Raw genomic sequence first — 7224 nt, forward strand, 5'->3', positions numbered from 1 at the left:
CACCTAAAGGATAAGGTGTTATCTAAAACTATAGTGCCTTTAGGATGGCCCATGTCATGACGTAACACTAAGTGATCCACGCACTGAAGCAGGGTTATGTTACGATCGGGATCATTGGGGTGGCAATGGACAAGTTGGTTTGGGTTAAACCTAACTAGCCTAAGGTCGGAACCAACCCTATCTAAGTCCTTAAAGGGGTATGGGTTACCTTGGACGGAGGGGCCGGATGCTACCCCCAATGAAGCTCTCTCTACATCAGGGTCCTAAGAAGCCTCGGGAGCTCTCCTTTTCCGCACGAGAGGTACCTCATCTTCTTCTTGCTCCTCATCTTCATCGGCCTCAACACCCCCTTCGGGGATAGTAGGGAGCTCGCGGACTATCGGGAAGTTAGCCCATGTTCTTCTCAAGGCCAAAGTCTGGCCTTCAGTAATTAACCTACATGCCAACATCGTGTCGTCGGACACGAGCTGGCGGTAATCCTTCTCGCTAGGCGGAAGCCTTGATAGAGTATCATATTGACCCCCGAGGGTCACAGATTTGTCTGTCCTCGCAAATATGGCTGCACAAAAATACTACTCAGTTAGTATACACACAAAAAGACTCTAGATACAAAGGGAATAATTTCACGAGCTAAGAAAGGAAAGGAGACTTACGAGGACGATTGAAGTATCGGTGTTTGTAGTTGCGGAACCTATTCGACATAAAGAATTGATCTTTATAGTCGTTGGGATGGCTGGGGAGCTCAATGATTGAGGGCGGGTTCAGGAATTGGGTCAGGTAATAAAACCCATCACCTCGCCCTCATTGTTCCGGGCTGGCCTTGAGGCAGAAGAAGTAATGAATATCTGCCAGAGTGGGGACCTCCCACTCGTGCTTCAAGAAAAGATACTTCAACCCCGCCAGCAGTCGATACGAGTTCGGGGGCAGCTGAAACGACGCCAACTTCACATAATTGAGGAAGTCAGCGAAATATTGGTCAAGGGGAAGGAAGGCCCCTGCCTTTAAGTGCTCATCACTCCAGGCCGCAAATTCATCCGGGAGTGGCGTACAACTCCGCTCCCCTTCTTATGGAGGTCGAGCGATGGGGACGCCAAACCCGACCTCAATATTATGGGACAACATAATCTTGTTGACTCTTCCTTGGGTCGTGATCTTGAAGACAATTCTCTCTGCCTCGAAAGAATGCGTCAGGTCTGACCACGGCATCTTTCTCCACCACGGGGCAGAATTGAGGGATATGGGATTCAGAGTCGACCTCATTTCCCTTGTTGGCTTGTTGAGATGATGAGCCGAATGCACTCTTCTTGGATACGCTTTTCTTGGGTACCATTAGATCGCCTAGCGAACAAGAATAACGAGTCACTTATTAGGCGACCTACCATTTTTATAAAGGCAAGAAAGCACGAAGGAAGATTGGTGCTTTTAAATGCTCGAGCTGGGGTAATCTCAGCCCGTGGCGTGATGCCATGCGCTACCTATGCTACGCGCCTAGGTTTCCCAATAGACCCCTGGCATTTAGGGATCCGTGTGTCAGAAAATCTGACCACTATTGTCCTTGGGGGGCGGTTTACAGAAAATCCACCAAAGAAAGCGTGTTCCCTAAGCAACCCAATTTTTGAACCATAACCTTTCATCTTCTATGCACCGAATGGGTATTTTCTAAAAATCGCCCAATTCTACCTAGAAAAATATCCTATGTCATAAGTGCCGCAATATTAGGAGAAGTTCAAAATCTTTTGTATAACCCTAAAGTTGAAATCTATGTGCCAAAAAGGCACCCTAATATCGTCTACGGCGAAGCATGAAGAAATATGGCAAGTAAAGTGCAGAAATTTATAAAGAAAGAACCCATAAGGAAGGTTATGACTTACAATAAGATTGTCAATGCAAGAGGTATACTTCATATAGTTTAGAAAACTCACTCCTCGGCAGCTGAACGGCCGGGTCTTCGAAAGATTCTGGGCATAGGGGGTTTTTGAAAGCTCTTATTTTCTCTGGAAAGGAAGAGGTGTGAAAACGCAGAAGAAAGAAGATAAGGAAAACTTTCGAATGAAAGGTGGTAAGCTATCAAATTAACAAGTCCCATTTTATACATAAAAGGCATAAAAAACGTGGACTGTCCGATCAAACCAGTCCAAGATCCGAGGATAGTGTTTCGAAATACGAAACGACGGCAAAAAGTTGGCCAGACCATTAATGCAGTCCTCGAAACCCGAATAGACGCCAATCGTGGCATTCCACGTGTCCAGTACTCGAGTAATGGGAAAACTGGATAATCACGACAGAAGTTTAAAAGTCCCTGCCATGTAAGTCAAAAGATGACGTCATAAAACACCAGCAGGGACTCGGGGGGAAAATGTACGTCCTAAAATATAGCACGAGTCTTTTAGTCAACTCGGATACAGCTGGCTAGCCAAAAACTGTAATAGATGATCCACAAATCCATATTTCCTCTGTAAAGGCAGCACGACTCCCCAGGACTATAGCACGAGCTAGTGAATACAAAGCAATAGGCACGAACTGAAAACGTTTATAAAGCGTAGCATCCGAGATACGAGCTGGCGCTGCACTCAGCTCGGGGTATGCTAGAGATCTACTTCATCCTTGGATCTTTACAAACCTAGATACGTTATATAGACGTGCGTGGTCAGACATTACATGTGTAACGCCCTACTACCTTAGAGTCGTTACTAAGTGAGTTTAAAATGGAAATAGTGCAACTAACTGACTCTATGAGGTTTCTAAAACCAAAAGTGTGACTAAACTAGAGTTTAAGGCTGTACTCTTTGAAAATGTTTAGTTTCATTGAAAACATTAAGTATCAAACATCTGGGATCCCAAAAATAAGGTTTACAAAATAATTACAACTCAAAAATAGATTTACACCAGGTTAACTATCAAAAGAATAAGATAATACAGCCATATACAAAATGCCCCCAACCAAAGCAGTCGGGCAGGCCGAACATGTACGCGCCGCCCCCACGCTCTCCATACTCATGGCCGGTTGACTGACTCCTTGCTTTTACCTGCCACACAGAGCACCCGTGAGCCGAAGCCCAGCAAGAAAACTCATACAGTATATAACATATGCATAGAATATAGCTGACATATAATCCACTGATAAATAGGAAAACCATTAGACTGAACAAGCACGGCCATGCCGCCCCAGAGGCCTTACCAAAGCCTGGGGTATCGGTCCTTACCGTAAGGATAACTCACGTATCCATTGGGTCCCACCCTGGCTATAAGCACTCCATGTGCTAAGTGTTACTTCCGGCCCCAAGGCCGTTCTCGGCCTTCGCCGCTCTCGGCCTTAGCCGTTCATTTCATTATAATCACGTATATAGTACATTTCGAAATAATCATTCAAACATATAATAATTCATTTAAGGTTATACATTCACACATAATACAATATAGGGCCATGCCCTGCAATAACACTGTGGGCCCATGCCCTGTTCTCGGGTGTTACGGTCTTCTTACCTTTCAATTCGATAGCTTTGATCACCTGACTCCTCGAGCACGATCCTACTCGATCCCTAGCGCTCACCTAAAAAAAATCCATAAGTCAAAGTCATTACCAAAAATCAAGTCCAAAACCTAGCCTCGGGACCAATCCCGAGCCCCCGGGAAGTCCTAGATCCACAAAACAAGGTGGTGGATTCGAGCCCCGAACCCTAGGTCAAAATCCCTCAACAAAAGCCCAAAAACCCCTTTCTGTGAACAGTGCAGCGCTACAGCGCTCTTAAGAGGGCGTTGTAGCGCTACAAGCAGAACAACATATCCCCAGAAATAGGGCCTAGCGCTACAGCGCCCAAAGACTAGCGCTGTAGCGCTAGTTACAGACAGGCCACACCCAAAAATCGTTTTCTGCGATTTCCTTCAACCATTTCAACCCCAAACTTGTCCAAATCTTTCCCAAACCCAAAAAAAAACTTATCAACACCTCACATTCATCCCAAGCATCCCAAGAACTCATAACCCAAGCTCAAGCAACCCAAAACTCAAGATCTACCACAATGAACCCTAAACCCAGAAATTCAGTCAAACATCAAAGTTAAGGACTTAGAAATCATATCGTGGATGGAAATTCAACCTTGAGTTGAACCCTAAACCTCCTTAGCTTGCTCCTTCTCAATCTTGGCCTGATTTCCCCAAAAATCCCCATCTATTTAGCTCAAATACACAGCTCAAACCAGTCAAACCCTAAAACTGAAATTTCTAGAAACTTACCTCAAATTTCTGATGTGTTCTTGCTAATCCCTTGCCAATCTTCAAGTCTAGCTTAGGATCCTTGATGCTCAGCTTAACCTAGCTCACCACTGAGCTTAGCTCCAAGAAAAATGAAGGGAAATGGTGGGAGAACCACAAACCGATCCTTTGAAACAAAACCCCTCTGTTTTTCTCTCTTTTCCTTTTTCTTCCTTCTTTCTTTCTTTTCTCAGCCTTATAACTTTATTCTACCAATTCCACTAAGTATAAAGCTTCCTTTAACTTATCTCTATAAAGCCTAAAGACCAAAATGCCCTCCCTATTAATTCTAAACCTTTTTTTTGTCCATGTAGGGCCATTTTAGTTATTTTACCCAATTCCCACTAATTTCTCAAGTGTCTCTAATAATTCCCCGCTTACTACCCAATACCTAATTAATCACTAAATATATCCCTCATCATCAAGATTAACCTCAATATATTTTCCAAATTCCCATTTAAACTCCCCAGGCTTAACCCCAAGCCGGGTATAAATTCCCGCTTTGACTTTTCTGCTAACCCGCTCATTCTAGGATCGTCTCGAGTCACAGATCACAGTTATCAACACAGTCATGCCCAAAATGGCCAAATTACAATTATGCTCTTTCTAAGATAATCAGGTCTACATGCATACTAATTCACATAGTCATGCATCTCAAATAATCAAATAGTCATATAACATGCATTAAATCATAATCATGCATTTAACTCATTAAAGTCACACACAAAATCCCATTATGCCCTCCAGGCACACTAATCAAGGCCCTTAAGCCTTATTAGCGAATTTGGGTCGTTACAACATGTCTGCAAATCCCTGAATTCCCGGATACGTAATATAATCGTGCATGATCAGACATCGCATGTTTGAATTATCCCTGAGGATCCATGATCATTTTTACCTAATGATTAGACCATACCTTAGGATAAATTGTAATAATTATAATTTGTATGAGACAGGTCACAGTAGGGATTTGATTCACGTAATGACCCCAATGCCTATCCATGGATTTTCTATATAAATACTAAGACCTTGGATAGGGAGAGGTGTGTTGTTTTCTGTAAGACAAAAGCTCTGTCAAAATTTAGAGAGAAAAACAGTAATAATACAGACTCGTGGATTAGGTGGATTTTAACCACCGAACCAAATAAAAAGACGAGTGTTCTTATTATTTATTTTCTTGTGTTTTTAAGCACCATTTTCTTATTGCGGTTTATCATTAAGCACTAATTCATTCCAGCTATTTTCGTAATTCACTGTGGTGAGAAACCGCATCAACACTAGTATATGAATGAAGTATAGTTAGATTGTGTTACACACAATTTAATTATCTTTACATTTTTAATGGAGTAGTTACTTACTAATGCTCCCACTACAACAATGCTTTAAAGAATTTGTGATATTTTTTGGTTTTATCATTGTTTAATTATCAGTAAATTGCTTGCTTGACTTGCAGTCATTATTTCTGGTTTAACTTAACTAGAAAATACAGTGATTATAATATCATGCTTCATTAAAGTAGCATTAAAGAGATACAAAATCTTTTGTAATCTTTTATGATTATTAAACTGTGTTCACTAAATGTCTTCATGAATTTTTTTTAATTTATTCACATAACCACTTGTGAATCCCAACTTCTAAGTCTTTGATGTTGTACAATCAAATATGTACAAGGTATAATAAGTGTTAAAATTATAGAAATAATAAAGACGACAATGATTGCTCATTATCTATTTAATCTTATCTAATATGGTTATATTCAATTTCTAAAATACTAATTTTGCTTAGCATTCTAGTTGTATGCGAGTTGGGTTTGAATTCCAAGTTCACATGCAAATTACTTGAATTCAAATTTCGAGTTTAGACTTCCTTTTGATAAGATCAAACAAGTCTATAAGTGACTTTACTTTGAATGTTGCATGAAAATTTCTAGAAATTTTGGTTGCATTTGATCAAAGTTAAACATATCTTAAATAAATGTCAATCAATATTGACTTACTATTTATTATTTCTTTTAGCTTTGAACATCAAAAGGTTCAACATACATCTTTATGTATTAGCTAAATGATTATGTGATTTTTGAGTCTTTATTAGAGAAATGTCTTTTGGTTAACTTTAATTAACAAACTATATAAACAGGTAGAGAACCATTGAATGGTTGCAATAAAAGGGTGTCTTTTTTTTGTTTTATGTGTCTAATTAATTACAAGTCAATCTAAAAAATAATTCACATATGTGTTTCACTTAATTGTGGTTGGAATAAGATGTCTTATTAAATCTATGATTCGCACAATAATTCATAATTATCATTTATACTCATTGATGAAATAAGTAGAACAAGTATATTTCAAAATAACAACTGAATTTATTATTCAAAAGAAATACTAAACTTTTTCATTCATCAAATAAAGGAATCTAAAAACATAGTTTCTAGAAAGAATTCTAGAACTACTTTTTTAAAGGAAAAGAACTTAATACAAAGTTGAAAGTGAAAAAACTAATTTCCATGTCAGTTATCTCTTGGTCTACTAATCTGCAATCTTATTTTTCTTTCACATTCTTTTCTTTTCTTGAATTATGCGTTCCTGAAAAATCAACTATTCAAATATATTAAAATGAGATGAGCAAATCATGTTTACCATTTCTTCTTGCAAACTTCTTAAGTGATCAAAAGAATCTATTTTGATCATTTCCCATATCTCTTATATAGATCTTAGATTCACATATCTTGATTTAATACCGTCAGGCACAGTCTTTAGTATGCAATGATGAGCCAAATAATCAGATCTCATCCAATCCGCGTATTTTTTATGACTATCATAATCAGACAAGGTTGATGGCTCATTTGGTGGCACATCAATGATTGCATCATACACATTTAGTTAACTCAGAATTATGTGTATATTTTTGTACCAAACATCTAGATTGTTGAAGTCTAAATGAAAAATGCTAAGGTGGTCATCACGAGGATTTACT

Source organism: Humulus lupulus, chromosome 6 (assembly GCF_963169125.1).
Source record: "Humulus lupulus chromosome 6, drHumLupu1.1, whole genome shotgun sequence".
Classification (NCBI taxonomy): Eukaryota; Viridiplantae; Streptophyta; class Magnoliopsida; order Rosales; family Cannabaceae; genus Humulus; species Humulus lupulus.